The sequence below is a fragment of the Sorghum bicolor genome, chromosome 4 (genome assembly GCF_000003195.3).
Source record: "Sorghum bicolor cultivar BTx623 chromosome 4, Sorghum_bicolor_NCBIv3, whole genome shotgun sequence".
Taxonomy (NCBI): Eukaryota; Viridiplantae; Streptophyta; class Magnoliopsida; order Poales; family Poaceae; genus Sorghum; species Sorghum bicolor.
The window spans coordinates 61745119-61764520 of NC_012873.2; positions in this window are offsets into that span (position 1 = coordinate 61745119).

A 19402-nucleotide genomic window follows, 5' to 3' on the forward strand; every position below is an offset into this window, starting at 1 on the left:
AATGTTTTAACACATGTTGAAATATTAAATATATATTATTTATAAAACTAAAAACATGACTAGAGAGTAATTTGCGAGACGAATCTTTTAAGTCTAATTAGTTTATAATTTAACAATAATTGCTAAATAAAACGAAAATACTATAGTATATGTTAAACTTTAACAATCCAAATCAAACATCTCCTTAGTTTTTTTGAAGCATGTCAGTAAGACGAGCAGTTGATGACATGTGTTGTGGGGAACACTAGCATGTTAACACTAGTTCGTTTATATGGTTTTTGGGGGTCAGTTTTTATTCAAAAAACTGAGCGGTCATTTATATTTTTCTCTTTCTTCTTCCAATAGAAAGTAACAGTTTGGCAGCTTTCTCCTTTTTTTTGGTTCAGAATCCAACTTCTCAGAAAAGCCCCAAGTTCTAAACTTTCAGTGACTTCAGCTTTTGGGTGCAAATTAAACAGCCAAGACATGAATGATGCATATACTACACCAGGCGCCTTCTGCAGAGGTAAATGTCAATAACTGCATAATACTAGGCTATTCCTGGGTTTCTTTGCCTTGCACGGTTACTATATCTTTTTTTCTCTCAAATATATAAAAAAATTATATATTCTTGTATTAAGTAGAAGAGCTTAAATTTGCAGACAACGTGGTTCTATCAAGCGCTGAAGGAGGTCGAAGTAAACAGTCATAGTTGGACTATCCTAACAAACACCTCTAGTTTCGATATTACGTAAATAGAAAACAACCAAAACCGACACAATGGTGCGACCTAGGAGGTGGCCTTGCACCTTTACGGCTGCCTAGATGAGCCTTTTCCATCGTTCCAGAAGAGCGCGTCCAGTGATGCTTCGATGTTGGATGCAGTTAGGTTGCATAGAAGATCTTGTCAAAAGCCTCTAATTCTGATGCAAAAACCCTTAATGTGTAGCCCATACACTGCATGATCAATACCTCACCCTTGCTTGAAATCAAGTGCTCGAGACAGCTGAGCCGCCAACTGCCTGCCCCGCCACGGCAACACTAGCACAGCAGGAGACTGCTTGGGAGACTCACAAATGAGCGGAGACTTGACCTTCTTTAGCACGAGCCCGGTGAAGCTCTTGAGGCGGCGTGCGGTGGAGTTGTCGCTGACGTTGACTGTGCGGTCCTCCCGAAGTGAATGTCTACATCCATTGTGAGCTCGGCTGGACCAAAGCCAGGCGGACCGCCCACATCATCCTACGTAGGCACATCAGCTCCTGAGGTGGTGGTCTACACCACCTAGGGCAAGTGCTCGCAAAGAATGAGCTAGGCTACAACCTTCTCCAGCATTGGAATCCTCTGAAGAGGTGTTTGGTTGAGGGTGTTATTAAAGACTTAAAGTTTAACAGGTACTGTATCATTTTGTCTTACTTAACAATTAGTGTTCAATTATGGACGTCTCGTAAATTACTCTCTAGTTATGTTTTTAGTTTTGTAAATAGTTTATATTTAATACTCTATATATATGTGTTCAAACACTCGATGTGACAAGAGTTAAACTTTATCGAGGCGAACCAAACAGACCCTAAAACTTTGCGCGCAGCATGCGTGGCATCCGGGCATGATGCGAGCAATAACGGGTCGAGGTCAGAGAGATCCCAAATATGGCGTGTCTCGCTGATCGGCTCGACATGACCATCACGAGCAGCACTGTCGGTGGCGACACCGGAGACCTTTGCTGCAGCGGTGCTACTCCCCTTCAGCCATCGACGACGTCGGAGACGTCGGCACCCACCACCGCCGTGCGCAGCCGCACCCGGCACAGCTCCAGCCGAGCTCAGTGTTTTGCCCTGAGTGCGTGAGGGGTCGCGGCGACCCTGGGCAGAGTGTCGAGCATGCGAGCGGGTGCCCGAGGTACGCTCCTGGTTACTTGGTTAGGTTGTCGTGGGCGGCCTTCCGTGGCACCAGATGCACCATATCAGCACATAAATATAAAATAAATAAGCCCTACAAAATAAAATCAAGATACCAAGCTGTAGCGTTTTCACAAAATCAATAACCAAATTCAAAGCTGGGTCAACATTTTCAACATCCACTGGCTAGACTTTTGGTACTTCACGTAGAAGAAAACGGAGCTATAGCTTACGCTGTTCTTTGGGTTTGATTATTCTTCAACAACGAAGAAGAAGTGTAGAACTGTAGTACGGATCAAACATTGCTGTTATGCAAACAGTGGCCAGACGACATAGGAATTTTCATGTGAAATAATCGATGTCCTCATGAGTTTGGAATCATCATATTATTTAGATATAAACTAGCAATTTCGAGTTTTGGACGCTTCCGGGATATTTTTTTTTCATGTCAGGCTATATATAGTAGGCCTATATATGTTAAGTACATTCGTATCAGTGGTCTAGTTTTAATGGCATATGGAATCCATTCTATATAAAGAGTCAATATCCACCGCAAAACTTCGCATAATCGTTCACACTCGCTGGATTACGTTTGACTTTAGGCTAAAAAATGGTACCGGCTATTCAACTTTCTGTTTCAACTTAATCTCTCCATTACATATATAAGATGATTTATTAGTTCAAAGCAAACTAATTAGTTTGTCCTAATATATATTTAAAAACAAATGGAGAATGGAAGCATGTGCCCATTCTTTATATAGCATCTCCAAGAGTCACTCTAAATCATTATTTAAAAAGCTATTTGAATAAAATTCGCTCTTTATATCTTTCCATCCTCCAACGACTCAATATCTTGTGAGTACTCTAGAGAGACCGTCCCACTCTTCATATTTGCCTAGTGAGAAATATAAAAAACATTTGAAGATCTAACTATAAAAATCTAAAGGCAGGATATTTATTTACTAAAATCTCTATTCCTAACAATTAGAAAGGATATAAAGATGATCTTCAAGTTGCTCTTATCAGAAGAGAATGGACAATAATGAGATGGTTTACAAGAGTCTCAAAACTATTGGTTGGTTAATTCTGGACTTGTTTGACTCCACTAGAATGAAAAATAATTAGATGGTTCTAAAAATTATGCACATCTATCATTATAAAAAAAATACTTTAAAGTATTCTCTAAAACTTGATCTAAATTACCAAAAATAACCCCTATTTTTTGACAAAGGTACGCAAATATATTATTATAAAATTACTCACCTTCATTATCATTAAAAATAACCTAATTTGTTTCTTGTGAAATTCTACATTTTCTGTAAAATTCTTGCACTCCAAAGGGGCCCTTAGATTCTACTATTTATAGGCTATGTTTTGTACAACTTCCCTAAGAAGCATTTCTCTAAAAAACTACACAAATGAAGAAAAAAACGCAATTAGGATAATGTAATGCCCCTAGAGTCCAAATGGCTCAGATCCACTCTGCACACTGAGTGACCACACCTATCACTATCCCGCTTACGCTTTCGTCCTTGCTTCGCATAAAAGGATTAACCCGAGGATGGTGGGATGGACTATAGAAGCTTATATGTTGGGTTATCAAGATGGGACTAAACTCTTCACAGTTATCTCATAATATGCACATGGACCACCACGGGCCAAATTCTAAATTGGGCCGGGTGTGACATACAACCCCCTCAAAGGACCTGATGTCCTCGTCGGCCCAACATACCCACAACCGGGCAAACGATGACCAGAAACGTTCTCTCTTAGCACACACGACCGTACATCCAGTGCCGACACATGTGCCACGTCGTGCACCCCGCAGGGCCTACATGCACAATGAACCCCATGTATGTGCCCCTGACCAGCATGCGCCCGTGGCCACGAAGGTCAGTTCTGGTACTTTTGTAACGCCCTCAGAGTCCAAACGGCTCAGATCCACTCTGCATGCTGAGCGAACCACACCTACCATCATCCCACTTATGTTTTCGTCCTCGCTTCGTGTACAAGGATTAACACGAGGATGGTTGGATGGACTCTAGAAACCTTATATGTTGGTCTAACCCACTCTTAAGTCTTAACAACCAAGGTGGGACTAAATCCTTCACAATTATTTCATAATATGCACAATGGCGAAACCACATGTTAACTAGAGGGTGCAAATGCACCCCCCAAAATATAAAAACAATGATTAGGTCCAAAATTTCACCATATATGCACCCCATGGAAGATGTCTATGCACCCACAAACTAAGTGCATCGCCTCTAATTTGCTCTAGCTTCGCCACTGGATATGCACATGGGCCACCACGGGCCAAATTCTAAATTGAACCGGGTGTGATAGATAAGTTGGTCTAACCCAGCTTATGTGTTTTAGTACAAATGACGGCGGTAAGGAAAAACACGGTTAGAGAAAAAAACACATCATTTGGCTTCTTAATTTAGATTATTTTAGTCAAAATCAACTTATGAGTTGTACTAAACACGCACATAGCGGAGTAAATTATACTTTTTTAGTAGTACTTACAACCCAAATATTCGACGATAAGCTTATTATTATTACTTGTAATATCTTTTACTTTGTCATGTCGTTTTATTTGTTTCTATTTGATGACATTTTCCAAATGTACCCTTGCAAATTGACATGTTTTTTGACTTGCGTAGAAATATCCAAAATGTTCTATCAAAGGTAGAGAAAAATCGTCGCCATCGAACATGGGAGGTGGTTCATCACCACCGGATATATCTTTCTCTAGGCGGTGAAGCCTAGCTAATCTAATGAGCATGTGGCTTTAGTACCGATTGAAATGATCAAGATGCCTGAGGGAGGTGAATCGAACTAATCTAAATTTCTCGCAAATTTAAAACCTATCGTTTAATCTATTCGCCCTAGTGCCTAAACAAGTGTTTCTAGTCTAGAGTTTTGCAACCTAGTTTCAACCATGTTGTATCGTGACAAATCTAGGAATGTAAATTTCATAAAAGTAAATACTCAAAGTAATAAAGGATTAGGAGCACACTAATACATCATTAATAATTCAGTATACCCCAGTACTAGACCCTTCAAATTTTGTGGTTGAGCAACAAGAAGGATGCCGATTTGAGAATGAAATTATAATTGCCTAAAACAACTCATTTTACATCGTTGAGAGTTTACAATAGAGTAAACAGTAAAGCAAGCATTGCCACCAATTCAAACTTCAAACATATCGTCTTCAATGCTAATAAAAATTGGATGGCCAAATGTTCAGAATTCTGTTGGAGTAGGATATCTATCCTTGAAATTTTGTCATACAGGCAGAGACTTTGATGCAGGCAAACGAAACCGGTCAAACGAAGAAACGGATCCCTCATAGCTACTCCTACCTCCGTGAAAAGATGCAATTTAAGCTTTATTATTAGCTAGTCTTTTTAAATTTAGGCAAAGATTATAAAAAGTTTTGATATTTTGTGAAAACAATATATTTTATATTACTACACAAAAATATGCATTACTATAAAAGTACATTTTATGAAAAAAACTAATAATAGTTATTTATTAGTATCATAAATATTAATAATTGTATATAAAAAGTAAATAAACTTAAGATTATTTGACTCGTTATTGTGTTAACATTTATTCTTTTGTGGAAAGAGGGCTTATAAATGCATGCAAGTGATTTACCCCATTTGTTCTAAATTATAAGTCATTTTGACTTTTTTAGTATATCCATTTTACTATATATGATGTAGCGGTTTATTATGTTCAAATACATATATATAACAAAAACTAGTATCTTTCTTTTTTTTAGGCATAGGTAAATCCAGCTTTAGAAAAACCTCAAAGATCATGCAATGTAGCGGTTTCAGAAAATGTTCACATGTCCGTGGCCATGAAACATGCCAGCAAGTGCAGAAACAGAAGCGGATACCATATCCAATGCCAATGCCAATGCCTCACTGGAAACGGATACGGTGCGGACTGCGGACAGTATCACAGTACATGGACGGTTTGGCAGCTTGGCTGCTGCCTCCAGAATCTCGAGATGATGCATTGAACCAAGATGCTTCCGCGTACCGGCCGGACGTCCGAGCAGTTGGACTCTAACTATCAGTTGAAACAGATATCCGAGTTTGTGACTATTCTCAGGCCGCCTTGTTTAGTTTATGAAGGAAAAAATTTCGTGATACTGTAGCACTTTCGTTTATTTATGGTAATTATTATCTAACCATAGATTAACTAGACTCAAAAGATTCATCTCGTCAATTTCGATCAAGCTGTGCAATTAGTTTTTATTTTCATCTATATTTAATACTTTATGCATGCATCTAAATATTCGATGTGACGGAAAATCTTGAAAATTTTTGAATTTTTGGGTGGAAGTAAACAAGGCCTCAGTCGTCACCACTCAGCAGCAGCCATTCAATTTGCAGCCAGCTGATACACATCAGGCTCCAGTGCAACTCGACGACTTGAGAAGCTAATAATGATCAGTATGAGTGATTCTCTCACAGCATCCATTTACCAGCAGCATGTTTCTGTTTTCCTCTAGCCCCCCCGCCCCCTTTAAGGCCTTTAGTCTATGATTAGCCTTAAGTGCTACAGTAACTTTCATGTGTTAATGATAGATTAATTAAGTTTAATAAATTTGTCTCGTAATTTTCAGATGAGTTATGCAGTTAGTTTTTTATTAATATCCAAATATCTATATACTACAAAACATCCGATGTAACACCTAAAATTTTTTTATTCCTCAACTAAACAAGATAAAGTCTATCTTTTTTCAAGCTCACGCCCCTCCGGTTCCATCAAAAAACAATTATCAGCAGTAAAATGTGTGTAGCTGATGTAGCCTAGAGGACGACATGACGAGAGGAGCATAGGAGCCATGGGAGACGAAGCCTGAGGCCTTGTTTAGTTTGCGAAAAAATTTATTTTATTTAGTTTAAAATTGATAATTATTATCCAACTATAAACTAACTAGGTTTAAAAAATTTATCTCACAAATTATAGACAAATTGTGTAATTAATTATTTTTATTTATATTTAATACTCTATGTATATATCGTAAGATTTGATGTGATGGAGAATTTTGAAATATTTAATACTCTATGCACCATATATCGTAAGATTCGATATGACAAAAAAATCTTGAAAATTTTTATGGATGCAACGCAGCCCTCTCCGTCTTTTGGAGCAGCAGGACTACCAAGCGCATCCGACAAGAAACAAGTCAATTCACTTGTTTGTGTAGGACGGGATTTGGCGTACAGCGTGCTAGCTACACACTGCGGGCGCAGGGTGGTTGCACCGTCTACAGAACTCAGAAAGGGATATATGTGTGATGTTTCACGTTTACAAGCTCGCTTATATGTATTCACGCATGGGCAGGTGCCGTGCCTCCAATGATCCGTACGCGCGACACTGACTTGTTTGTTGAAGTTTATCAACCGAATCTATTAACTATTTAATAATTTTTTCTTTCAAAAAATCAGCCAACGATACTTTCATATATCAGCGAGCGTTGAATATAATGAGCCATTAGCCCATATTTATATTTGATAATTAATTCAAGGACCTATAATTAATGCTATAATAAAAATGGTTTAGTACCATATTGATGATTGACCATGTGTTAACTCAACTTAAATAGGTGGCCTTTGTTAGCCCCTATGAAGAAGTTGAGGGAGGATGAAGGGGTGCCACACGCGCGCGCCGCCGCCGAGCCGAGGCGTGACTTGACGAGGTCGAGACGAGCGAGCGTGACGTGGCACACGAGGACCAGACCAGACGTGACGTGGCGCATGCTTGGTGAATAAGGAAAGGGAGGAAAAACGGGATCTGACCGTTGTGTAATTAATGGCAATTAATTGCTAATTGATTGACTCGGTTTATGGCAATTAAATGAGATTCATGGTCATCAATCAGATGTTTCCTCCTGAGGCCTATATATACCATACGCACCCGCTCCTTCCATTCCTGTGTCGAGTTGCACTCTGTCCATTCCCGTCCCGAACCTCTGCGCGCACAGAGATCGGGAGAGCAGGCCTCCGGAACCCGACGCCTTGCATCGAGACACCTGCTCGGGTGTTGCGGGCAATCAGGTTTTTGGGGAGCGTCTTCCGCGACTGCTCACCGGCGAGATCGTCTTCTTCCACTCCGGCGGGTCTTCTTCCTGGTGGACGTTCGCGCGGATCGAGATCGACTACTTCGTCTTCTTCCTGGTGGACGTTCGCGGGACTGCACTGCGAACATCTTCCTGCACCGACTGTGGTCCGCTACTTCGAGCAACGCACTATGTCGACTAGTGCGAATGGAGCCGCCGGTGCCTTCGGCACTGGTCCCTCCTCTGGGTACAATCTTAAACGATTGTTTTTTGTTTTCAGTATGTCTGCTGTTGTTGCAGTAGTATTTGCAATGTTTGTCTCTAATCTGAGTAGTGATAAAATTGCACACGTGCACATATATGCCACCACAATATTATGCGTAATTTTCTGGATTAAATCAAACAGTAAAATGTCTAAATTTCTAACAATCCAAAAACCTGATATTAGGCATTTTTCTGTTAGTGGTTTTGTTGCTGCGTTAAAACCAGATGCGTTCGATGGTTCAAACTATAAGCGGTGGCGCGCGAGAATGATATTGTGGTTGACTGCTATGAGTTGCTATGACGTCGCGAAGGGGAAGCCTGAACAGTTTACTCCTGAGGAGGAGAAAACGTTCATGGCTGCTGATAACCTCTTCAGAGGCGCCGTCATAAGTGCGCTCGATAAAAAGTATGTCGACAACTATATTATTTGCTCCACTGCTAAAGAATTATGGGATGCGCTTGAGGCCAAGTTCGGGGTTTCTGATGCTGGTAGCGAGCTGTACCTCATGGAACAATTGTTTGATTACAAGATGGTGGATAGCCGTTCTGTGATTGAACAAGCACATGAGATACAGGCACTAGCTAAGGAACTAGAACAATTTCCTTGTGTGTTGCCTGAAAAGTTTGTGGCCGGCGGTATAATCGCTAAGCTGCCACCTTCTTGGAAGGATTTTGCTACTTCTCTAAAATATCAGAGGAAAGAGTTTGGTCTTGCTGAACTCATGGGAACTCTTGATGTTGAGGAGAAGGCGAGAGCAAAAGATACACATGGGAAAGGCGTTGAGTCTTCTAGTGCCAATGTGGTGCAGAAGAAAAAGCAATTCGCATTCCGTAATAAGAAAAAGAACAAGCAAGAGAACAAGCAAGGAGCAAACCCGAAGCCAAAACAAACTGCAACTTTTAAGAAGAAAAAGGCCGAAGGAGGCTGCTTTGTTTGCGGTAGCGATGACCACTGGGCGAGTGGTTGTCCAGACCGCAAATTTAAACGAGAAGAGAAAAAGTCAGTAAACATGGTCATTGGCGAGGCTGAAGGAGGAACATCTGGGTATGGTAATTATTTACCTACTGTTCTTTCAGTCTGTCATTCACCTGAGTGGTGGATGGATACTGGGGCTAATGTTCATGTGTGTGCTGACATCTCTTTGTTTTCTTCTTATCAGGCCGGCAACACTGGAGCCTTACTGATGGGGAACGGATCTCATGCGCGTGTTCTTGGTGTTGGTACGGTCATTCTGAAGTTCACTTCGGGAACGACGGTGCTGATGAAGAACGTGCAGCATGTCCCCTCCATCAAAAAGAATCTAGTTAGCGGCTCACAGCTTTGTAGAGATGGCTACAAAATAGTCTTTGAGGCCAATAAAGTTATACTTTCAAAGTTTGGAACTTTTATTGGTAAAGGTTATGATTGCGGAGGCTTGTTCCGCTTATCCATGCATGATGTGTGTAATAAAATCGTGAACCATACTGTGATTTCGAATGAGTCGAATATTTGGCATTCGCGATTTTGTCATGTTAATTATAGTTGTTTAACGCGGCTAGCAAATATGAATTTAATCCCAAAATTTAATTTAGTCAAAGGTTCTAAGTGCCATGTATGCGTGCAATCCAAGCAACCTCGCAAGCCTCACAAGGCTGCGGAGGCGAGAAACTTGGCACCATTAGAATTAATCCATTCCGATCTATGCGAGATGAATGGTGAGTTGACTAAAGGTGGTAAACGATACTTCATCACTTTTATAGATGATTGTACTAGATTTTGTCATGTGTACTTGCTTAAAACAAAGGATGAAGCATTACAATATTTTAAAACCTATAAAGCTGAAGTAGAAAATCAACTTGAGAGGAAAATTAAACGCTTAAGGTCCGATCGTGGTGGAGAATATTTTTCAAGTGATTTTCCTGACTTCTGCGTAGAACATGGAATTATTCATGAGAGGACACTACCATACTCACCACAGTCCAATGGGATTGCCGAAAGAAAGAACCGTACTCTAACTGAGATGGTTAACGCCATGTTAGAGACTTCGGGTCTATCTAAGGAATGGTGGGGTGAGGCGATATTGACAGCGAGTCATGTCCTGAATAGAGTTCCTACTAAGAATAAAGAAATCACACCATTTGAGGAATGGGAAAAGAAAAGAGTAAATGTCTCTTATTTGCGTACTTGGGGTTGTTTGGCTAAAGTGAATGTGCCAATAAACAAGAAACGCAAACTCGGACTTAAGACAGTTGACTGTATTTTCCTTGGTTATGCTACTCACAGCATAGGGTATAGGTTCTTAATCATAAACTCTGGAGTACCAGATATGCATGTTGGTACTATAATGGAATCTAGAGATGCAACATTCTTTGAAAGTGAGTTTCCTATGAAAAGTACACCTAATATTTCTAGTCATGAGTCTATAAACTCCCATGAGCAATTTATTCCGATAGAACAATCTGAGGAACCCCATGTTCACTATCCTGAGGAGGATGATAATGTAGTCACTCGAACGAGCAAAAGACAAAGAAAAGTGAAGTCTTTTGGAGATGACTATATTGTGTACCTCGTGGATGATACCCCAACAACCATTAAAGAAGCATTTTCCTCTCCTGATGCTGACTTGTGGAAGGAAGCAATAAGGAATGAGATGGATTCTATAATGTCTAATGGAACTTGGGAAGTGGTTGAACGACCTTATGGGTGCAAACCTATAGGGTGCAAATGGGTGTTTAAGAAAAAGCTTAGGCCTGATGGTACAATTGAGAGGTACAAGGCTAGGCTTGTGGCTAAGGGTTATACCCAAAGAGAAGGGGAAGATTTCTTTGATACTTATTCACCTGTTGCCCGTTTGACCACAATTCGAGTGTTATTGTCTTTGGCTGCCTCTCATGGTCTTCTCATTCATCAGATGGATGTGAAGACAGTTTTTCTAAATGGAGAGTTAGAGGAAGAGATCTATATGGATCAGCCTGATGGATTTGTAACAAGTGGTGAAAAGGGCAAGGTGTGTAAGTTATTAAAATCCCTTTATGGCCTAAAACAAGTTCCAAAACAATGGCATGAGAAGTTTGACAGAACCTTAACTTCTGCCGGCTTTGCTGTTAATGAAGCTGACAGATGTGTGTATTATCGGTTTGGTGGGGGTGAAGGTGTGATCCTTTGTCTGTACGTGGATGACATACTGATCTTTGGGACAAGCCTTGTTGTGATCAAGGAAGTTAAAGACTTTTTGTCTAATAACTTTGAGATGAAAGATTTGGGAGAAGCTGATGTTATTCTAAACATTAAGTTTTCAAGAGAAGGCAATGGTGGGATAACACTTGTGCAGTCCCACTATGTGGAAAAGATTTTAAGTCGCTTTGGGTACAGTGACTGTCAATCTGCTCCTACGCCTTATGATCCTAGTGTGCTATTGAGGAAAAATCGAAGAATAGCAAGGGATCAACTAAGATTCTCCCAAATTATAGGCTCATTGATGTACGTTGCTAGTGCCACGAGGCCTGATATCTCGTTTGCAGTGAGCAAACTTAGCCGGTTTGTGTCAAATTCGGGAGATATTCATTGGCAAGCTCTTGAGAGAGTGATGCGCTATTTGAAAGGTACTGTGAGCTATGGCATTCACTATACCGGATACCCGAAGGTATTAGAGGGTTATTGTGATGCAAACTGGATATCTGATGCTGATGTGTTAAAGGCCACAAGTGGATATGTGTTTCTACTTGGAGGTGGCGCTGTTTCATGGAAGTCTTGCAAGCAGACTATCTTAACGAAGTCAACCATGGAAGCAGAACTCACAGCATTAGACACCGCCGGTGCTGAGGCCGAGTGGCTTCGTGAACTCCTGATGGATCTACCGGTGGTTAAAAAACCTGTGCCGGCTATTTCCATGAACTGTGACAATCAAACAGTGATCACTAAAGTCAACAGTTCTAAGGACAACATGAAGTCTACTAGGCATGTCAAACGGCGTTTGAAGACTGTCAGAAAGTTGAGAAACTCCGGAGTTATAGCATTGGACTATGTTCATACGTCCAAAAATCTGGCAGATCAATTTACAAAGGGACTATCACGTAATGTGATAGATAGTGCATCGAGTGAGATGGGTTTGAGACCCACGTGAGGTCTACCATGGTGGCAACCTGTTCTATGTGATCGGAGATCCCGTGAAGTAGAATGGTGAAACAAGCCAGAAGTAGATTGTGAGGAAAGACCCTTTACTTAACTCATCTCAATTGCACTTCTTTCCTAAGTCTGTAAGGAAGGCTGGTTATATACCTTAATGTATTCCAAAGCGGCTTGTGAAGCGATAGATGTTGTCCTACAGAACATCTTTAAGGAATACACCTATATGAGTTTGACTGCTAGTCACAGTCTATGAGATTTTGGGTGATCTCTAGATACTCATGAATGGGCCAGAAGTATGACTTATATGCTTCAACCAGAGGGGATGTTCATGCAACCCGGTATCAGTTATGAGTATAGATGAAACTTATATCACACAAAACTTGCAATTCAAGGCATAGTCCATTGTTCAAGTTGTGGCTAAGTGTAGTCTGTACTCTAGGTGGAAGTTCAACTTAACAGTCTCCACTGAAACGACTGGTATATGAAACGACATGGAAACTCGAGAGTTTTTCTTATGTGCCCTAGAAATAGGTGGGGATTGTTGAATATAATGGGCCATTAGCCCATATTTATATTTGATGATTAATTCAAGGGCCCATAATTAATGCTATAATGAAAATGGTTTAGTACCATATTGATGATTGACCATGTGTTAACTCAACTTAAATAGGTGGCCTTTGTTAGCCCCTATGGAGAAGTTGAGGGAGGATGAAGGGGTGCCACGCGCGCGGCGCCGCCGCCGAGCCGAGGCGTGGCGTGACTTGTCTTGTCTTGTCGAGACGAGACGAGCGAGCGTGACGTGGCACACGAGGACCAGACCAGACGTGACGTGACGCATGCTTGGTGAATAAGGAAAGGGAGGAAAAACGGGATCTGACCGTTGTGTAATTAATGGCAATTAATTGCTAATTGATTGACTCGGTTTATGGCAATTAAATGAGATTAATGGTCATCAATCAGATGTTTCCTCCTGAGGCCTATATATACCATACGCACCCACTCCTTCCATTCCTGCGAGAACACACTCAGTCTTCTCTCTTCCTGTCGAGTTGCACTCTGTCCATTCCCGTCCCGAACCTCTGCGCGCACAGAGATCGGGAGAGCAGGCCTCCGGAACCCGACGCCTTGCATCGAGACACCTGCTCGGGTGTTGCGGGCAATCAGGTTTTTGGAGAGCGTCTTCCGCGACTGCTCACCGGCGAGATCGTCTTCTTCCACTCCGGCGGGTCTTCTTCCTGGTGGACGTTCGCGCGGATCGAGATCGACTACTTCGTCTTCTTCCTGGTGGACGTTCGCGGGACTGCACTGCGAACATCTTCCTGCACCGACTGTGGTCCGCTACTTCGAGCAACGCACTATGTCGACTAGTGCGAATGGAGCCGCCGGTGCCTTCGGCACTGGTCCCTCCTCTGGGTACAATCTTAAACGATTGTTTTTTGTTTTCAGTATGTCTGCTGTTGTTGCAGTAGTATTTGCAATGTTTGTCTCTAATCTGAGTAGTGATAAAATTGCACACGTGCACATATATGCCACCACAATATTATGCGTAATTTTCTGGATTAAATCAAACAGTAAAATGTCTAAATTTGTAACAGCGAGACGAACAACTAGCGACACGTCGAGTTCCGACGCCCTGGCATTTGTCGACCACCCACTCGATCCATCTTCGTGCAAGCTAGAGGAAAAAAGGCAAAGTGAAACAGATAAGTGATTATTTATGATGCGAGTGGACAAGCCCCTAGTGCTAATATCTCTCTGTGTACAGTACACATTGGTCGACATGCATGATTATTCGAGGTTAGTTCGGCATCGTATATCTCCGGCCGCCTGTCACATGAACAGCTGGACGGTGAACCTACTCAGGTCTTTTCGGGTCTTTTATACGATCATCGGTCGTTCCAACTTTCCGAGGCCGTCTTCAAAATGAAACGCATCGCAGTCTGTATAGGTTATGAACGAATTGACTTTACGTTGAACTGCAAATTATATTAAAGGAGCATATATCTTTGGGCATCAGTCCTCAGTGCAGTACAACGTACAAAGTTGCGTCGTAGCGATGCAAAATTGTCTCGCGTCCTCCTTGTCCGTTCACATGTACATATGGCTAATACTACCTCAACTGGAATAGCTTGACGTACGCTTCCAAACAGCAACAGCTTAACTGATCTGCAATTAGACAGACCGTATATCTTAATTGCTTTTAGTATTGGAATCATTTGAACAACCTCTATCAGACACAGACAGGTTATATATGTCGTCGTTGCCTGTTGATCTTTATATGTGCACACTAGAAATACTAATACCAAGGCTGACAGACCACCAGTTCTCTTTATGCATGTCTTTTTCCTTCATATTACCTCCCAAATAAAACTGATCATTTACTATTTGGGATTTAGATACCGACACATACACTAAGTTTACTTGACATACGCCAATTTTGTGCCTGGGGCTGGGACGACGACGTCTCTTTCGTTGCTACGATCGAGATCAGCAATCGCAACCAGCAGGCCTGGCCTGTTCAGATAAGGCGTACAATGAGGTTAGGTAGAACGTCAATTAGCTGGTATATAGGTAGGGGGACCTGAACCAAAACTTACCAAGGATACTTCAGTTAAAGGCAGCTTCTGATTTGTGCCCTTGACCTCTGCCACTGTGCAAAAGTTTATGAGCGCACAGTGACCTATGGCACCTATGGCGTCCCCTAATTTGGCGCATGGCGAATTCCTAGAGGTGCCAAATCAATTGGAAACATGTCAAGGATTAGGTGCGAGAAGGTAAAACAGCAACAGGTACTAGTCGAGTATTGGTCACCCTAAACTCAAAGACTTGAGAGCTTCTGCGGTTGTGGCTTCGAAAGGGACAGGTGCTTGCTTCAGACTTCAGACCATATATACTGACCAGTGTACACCATGACTACTATGCAGCGAAGTCCATAGGTGTGAAAGGATAGTCACACCATGTGTATCGCGATGTCTACTGAGAAATTACAGTGACGGTAAACGTGGAATCTTTGCTTCATGCCCGCTGCTAATTTGCTGGGCATGCTCTTGGTCTTTACCACTGTTGTCGGATTTGCTACAGCCTATATGAATCAGGTCCAATTGGTACGTCCTCTTTCTTTTGAAATGTGATTTGAAAATGTGGGGCTTGTGACCTAAAGCTTTGGGCTTAACAATCAACTGGACTAGAGTAATAAAACAGGTGTATTCTCGCCAAAACAATGGTATTTGAATAGTTGTCGTGCCATGCCTAACAGCATAGCTATTGACCATTGAAGAAGCAGTTAAATATTTTTGATTACTTATTAGTTGCTTATGTTGACTTAATAACATGAGTAGGTAGTTTGTTTTCTTCCACTTGTTTGCTTACATTGACTTAATATCGATCATTAGCTATTACTTGGAAGTAGGTTAACAATATATAGAAACGAGATACGATCTTAAGCCCCTTTGGCAGGGCTCGTTATATACTTGGGAAACGGACAGAGCCGATGTCTGATTATGGGTTGTGTCACATATAGCAGATCTAGAGGATACCACATAGGACAGAGATTTATATATACTGGTTTAGGTGAAGTATATCCTACATCTAGTCTATGATAGAATTTGTATGCTCACAAATACGAGCGCATACTCACTCCTATGAACGTACACACACATGCCCTACCCCTATGAGTACCTCCGAAGAACCGAGTTGGACCGGCAAATCTCGAGATTGTCAAAGTCACCAAAAGCGCCTCGTTGTCAATGGACACATCGTCTACCACTGAAAGCATAGCGCTGTTAAATCTTAAAATAAATACAGGAAAATACGAGCACCCGTGTCAAGTCAAGGACTTGAATCTAGATAGCCAGGTTCACCATAAGAAATCCAACCAGTTGATCTATAATCAGTTCGCAGAGAGGTCCTATCTTGATCGGCTTATAGATATATATGTTTCCTGGTAGGTTACAAAGAATCCCAAATGCCTTTCATATCAAGTAAATAAGATACCGTCAGGTAATTTTCACCTTCGACCAATCAGCATGGTGTACTCCTATCTAGGGGGCGGTTTTGTCCTTAGTGTCCATGGGCTGTGTACTCATTAGTACCCCACGAGTTCTTCATGAGCAAGCCTGCAACAACCCTGATGATATCTTGACCTCAGCCTGGTGCTTTTAGCCTATTCATGCATAAGTTTTATTTTAAACAAATGACGTTAAGTGAAGGCCAACCAGCATGTAAAAACCCATAAGAAGCAACTCAAGTAAATAGTAGGTATGAAATGCATAGTCTGCAGGCAAATCCATAATTAAATTAAATTTAAATAATTATGATTTAAGATGGTGTGCCCTTATTTTCATCGGATGTGCACATCACTGACAATGTTCGAAAAAGTTTTAAAAACTTCACAATTTTGTCACTAGGGTTTTTGAGTGGAATGTTACAGGTGCATGTCTCCCAAATGCTCCAACTCATAAGAATGATTATCATCATAAAGGGGGGGGGGGCTCTCAAATACCATTCTAAGCTTTCAAGGATCTCAAATGGGAGACTTGGTGAGCTATGAATAGATTGAGAAGCACCCAGCAGTCTTGTGCATGATTGCGCTACTAAAAAGTGATGATTGAGATTTTCCTCCAAAGAAGTTGTGTAGAAACACAAAGATGTACCGTGTATAACTACAATTCCATGTTTTTCCATCTTAGAAGCTCTCAAGTACTTAGACTATCCTTGAGTAATATCCAAAAGAACATCTTGTATTTGTGCTAGCACGAAGAATTCCAAAACAATAAGCATGAGGAACCTCAACCATGGCCAATATAAAGATCAATGGTCATCTAATAAAGGAATAACAAGTTCAGAAAACTAGTGGTATTAAGATCACTTCTCTTGTATATCAAGTGCCTATTTTTTGTTATTATTCAGACAACATACAATTTTATCGATGTTTGTCTATAGAAAAACAGTTCATTGTCTCTTGTGAGTTGTCTTTTTAATTTTACTAGGAGAATACCCCGCGTGTTGCTGCTGGAATACGGAGGATTACGTGGCATGATGTCATGGATAAACAAAATACTTATGTGTCTTGCTGACGTGGACATTACAATTATATAGCTAGTGGATTTTAGTTGTGTGTGATAGTGCATTGTTTAGTTGGACAAGCCTATATGTTGAGAAAAATATAGTGACTTGTTGACATGGACAATATAATTGTATGGGCTAATGGATTTTTAATTATGTGCAATAGTGGCTTGTTTAGTTGGACAACTTGCATGTTGAGAAAAATAGGTATTGGGGTTTAGCTTTATAGGAGTATAAGATTAGTTGTCTCTTATGACTTATTGCCTAAAAAGTAAAAAAAAATCAGGCACCTAGAATATAGCAACTCCTATTAAGATAGTCCTCTAAAGGAAGAACAGTAGTACTTATTCACCATAAGAAGAAGAAGAAGAAGAAGAAGAATAGCACCTAATCGATATATTTTTCATGAAAACTTATGAGACCTAGCTTCTTAAGTAACTAGGTGAATTCCCCGCGCGTTGCTGTGAGATTTTTTAAATTAAATTATTATATACATAGCATTACTATATGGTATATATATAGACTTGCATGTATTTTATTGTATCATATCTAGTAAAAATTGCTAAACTAACAGAAAAACTAATATTTGATTACATTATAGAGGAATAGGTGATGAAACAAATAGTGTGTGTATGACTTGTGTGTTAAGAGATTAAAGATTTAAAGTATTTCACATGAGATAAGTGACATAGACATTTTTTTGTAATTAATATGGGATGATATGGACTTAGTGGGGAATGATGTAGACACCTTGCATGAAGAGATAGAATATTTAGTGGGTCACTTAGAGGGAAATAATATGGACACCTTGCATGAAGAGAGAAATCATCTAGTGGGATTTAGCTTTATAAGAGTACTAGGAGGATTTCCCGCATGTTGCAGCGGGTACGAAGAAGAAATATAAGTAGGTTAGAGTGTTAATCATTAAGAATCGGAGATGTATATATATATATGGTATTGGTAATGCAACAATATATGTTGATAAATGATGTGGTTTGCTAATATGAATAGCTTGAATGAAGACATAATGATATGTGTTAGTTGGATGTGTTAGTGGATGCTGATATGGACACTTTGCATGCGCGAGATTGTGGAATATGCTATGTGCTAGTGGGATGTTTTAATGGATGTTGATGTGGACACTTTGCATGGCAAGAGAAATAGTTAGTGAGAATTTATCTTTATAAGAGATATAGATATGATGTTTAAGAGAAACAGTTCTCTTTAAAATTATTTTCTTTTAAAGCTTTTAAATGGAACAGATTTAGATCTGATGTAATTATTAAAATTACATTGCAAGCAAAATAAACCATTCACATTCCTAAAGGAAGCCCTGAAGAAAATCCTGTGGCACCTAGACATGGTATGGCGCATTAAAGGTTCTACTCAAATGCACGTTAGAGACCCAACTGTTCGAAAAAGAATACAGAAGAAGATTCGACTCAATAACATGAGGACAGTTGATTCTACTTGTTACTACCTCCATATCTACTTATAAGATGTTTTGGTTTTTTCTAGTGTATATAAGTGCATCGTAAGCTATGTCTCTTCAAAGTAAGAAGTAGTTGTTAGAGCATCTCTAGCAGTACTACATAAAAGCTACCTAAATATCTATTTAGATAGCCAACTATTTTTCTATTACCTAAATTTTGCTTCTGACTCCAGCAGTACTACCTAGAAGAGACTACTTAAAACCATCCTCGTAGAGAATGATAGGCGGGTCCCATGTGTCATTCTCTTTTCCATCTTCTTCTCAGTAGATAAAGTTGTCACTGGACCGATGAAGACCTAGCCGCCATTGTGGAGGCTGGATCTGCCATGGTTAGTCCGGAGGTCGCGGTGAGGGAAAGGGGAGGGTAGCGTGAGGCGAGGAGGATGCACGACGAAGGAGGGAGTGCCGCCGCACTGGGGAGCAGGCCCGCCGCGCTGACGAGCAGGGCTACTTGCACCATGGACCATGCAGGGGTAAGGTTACCGGAGATAACAACACGATGGGAAGGAAAG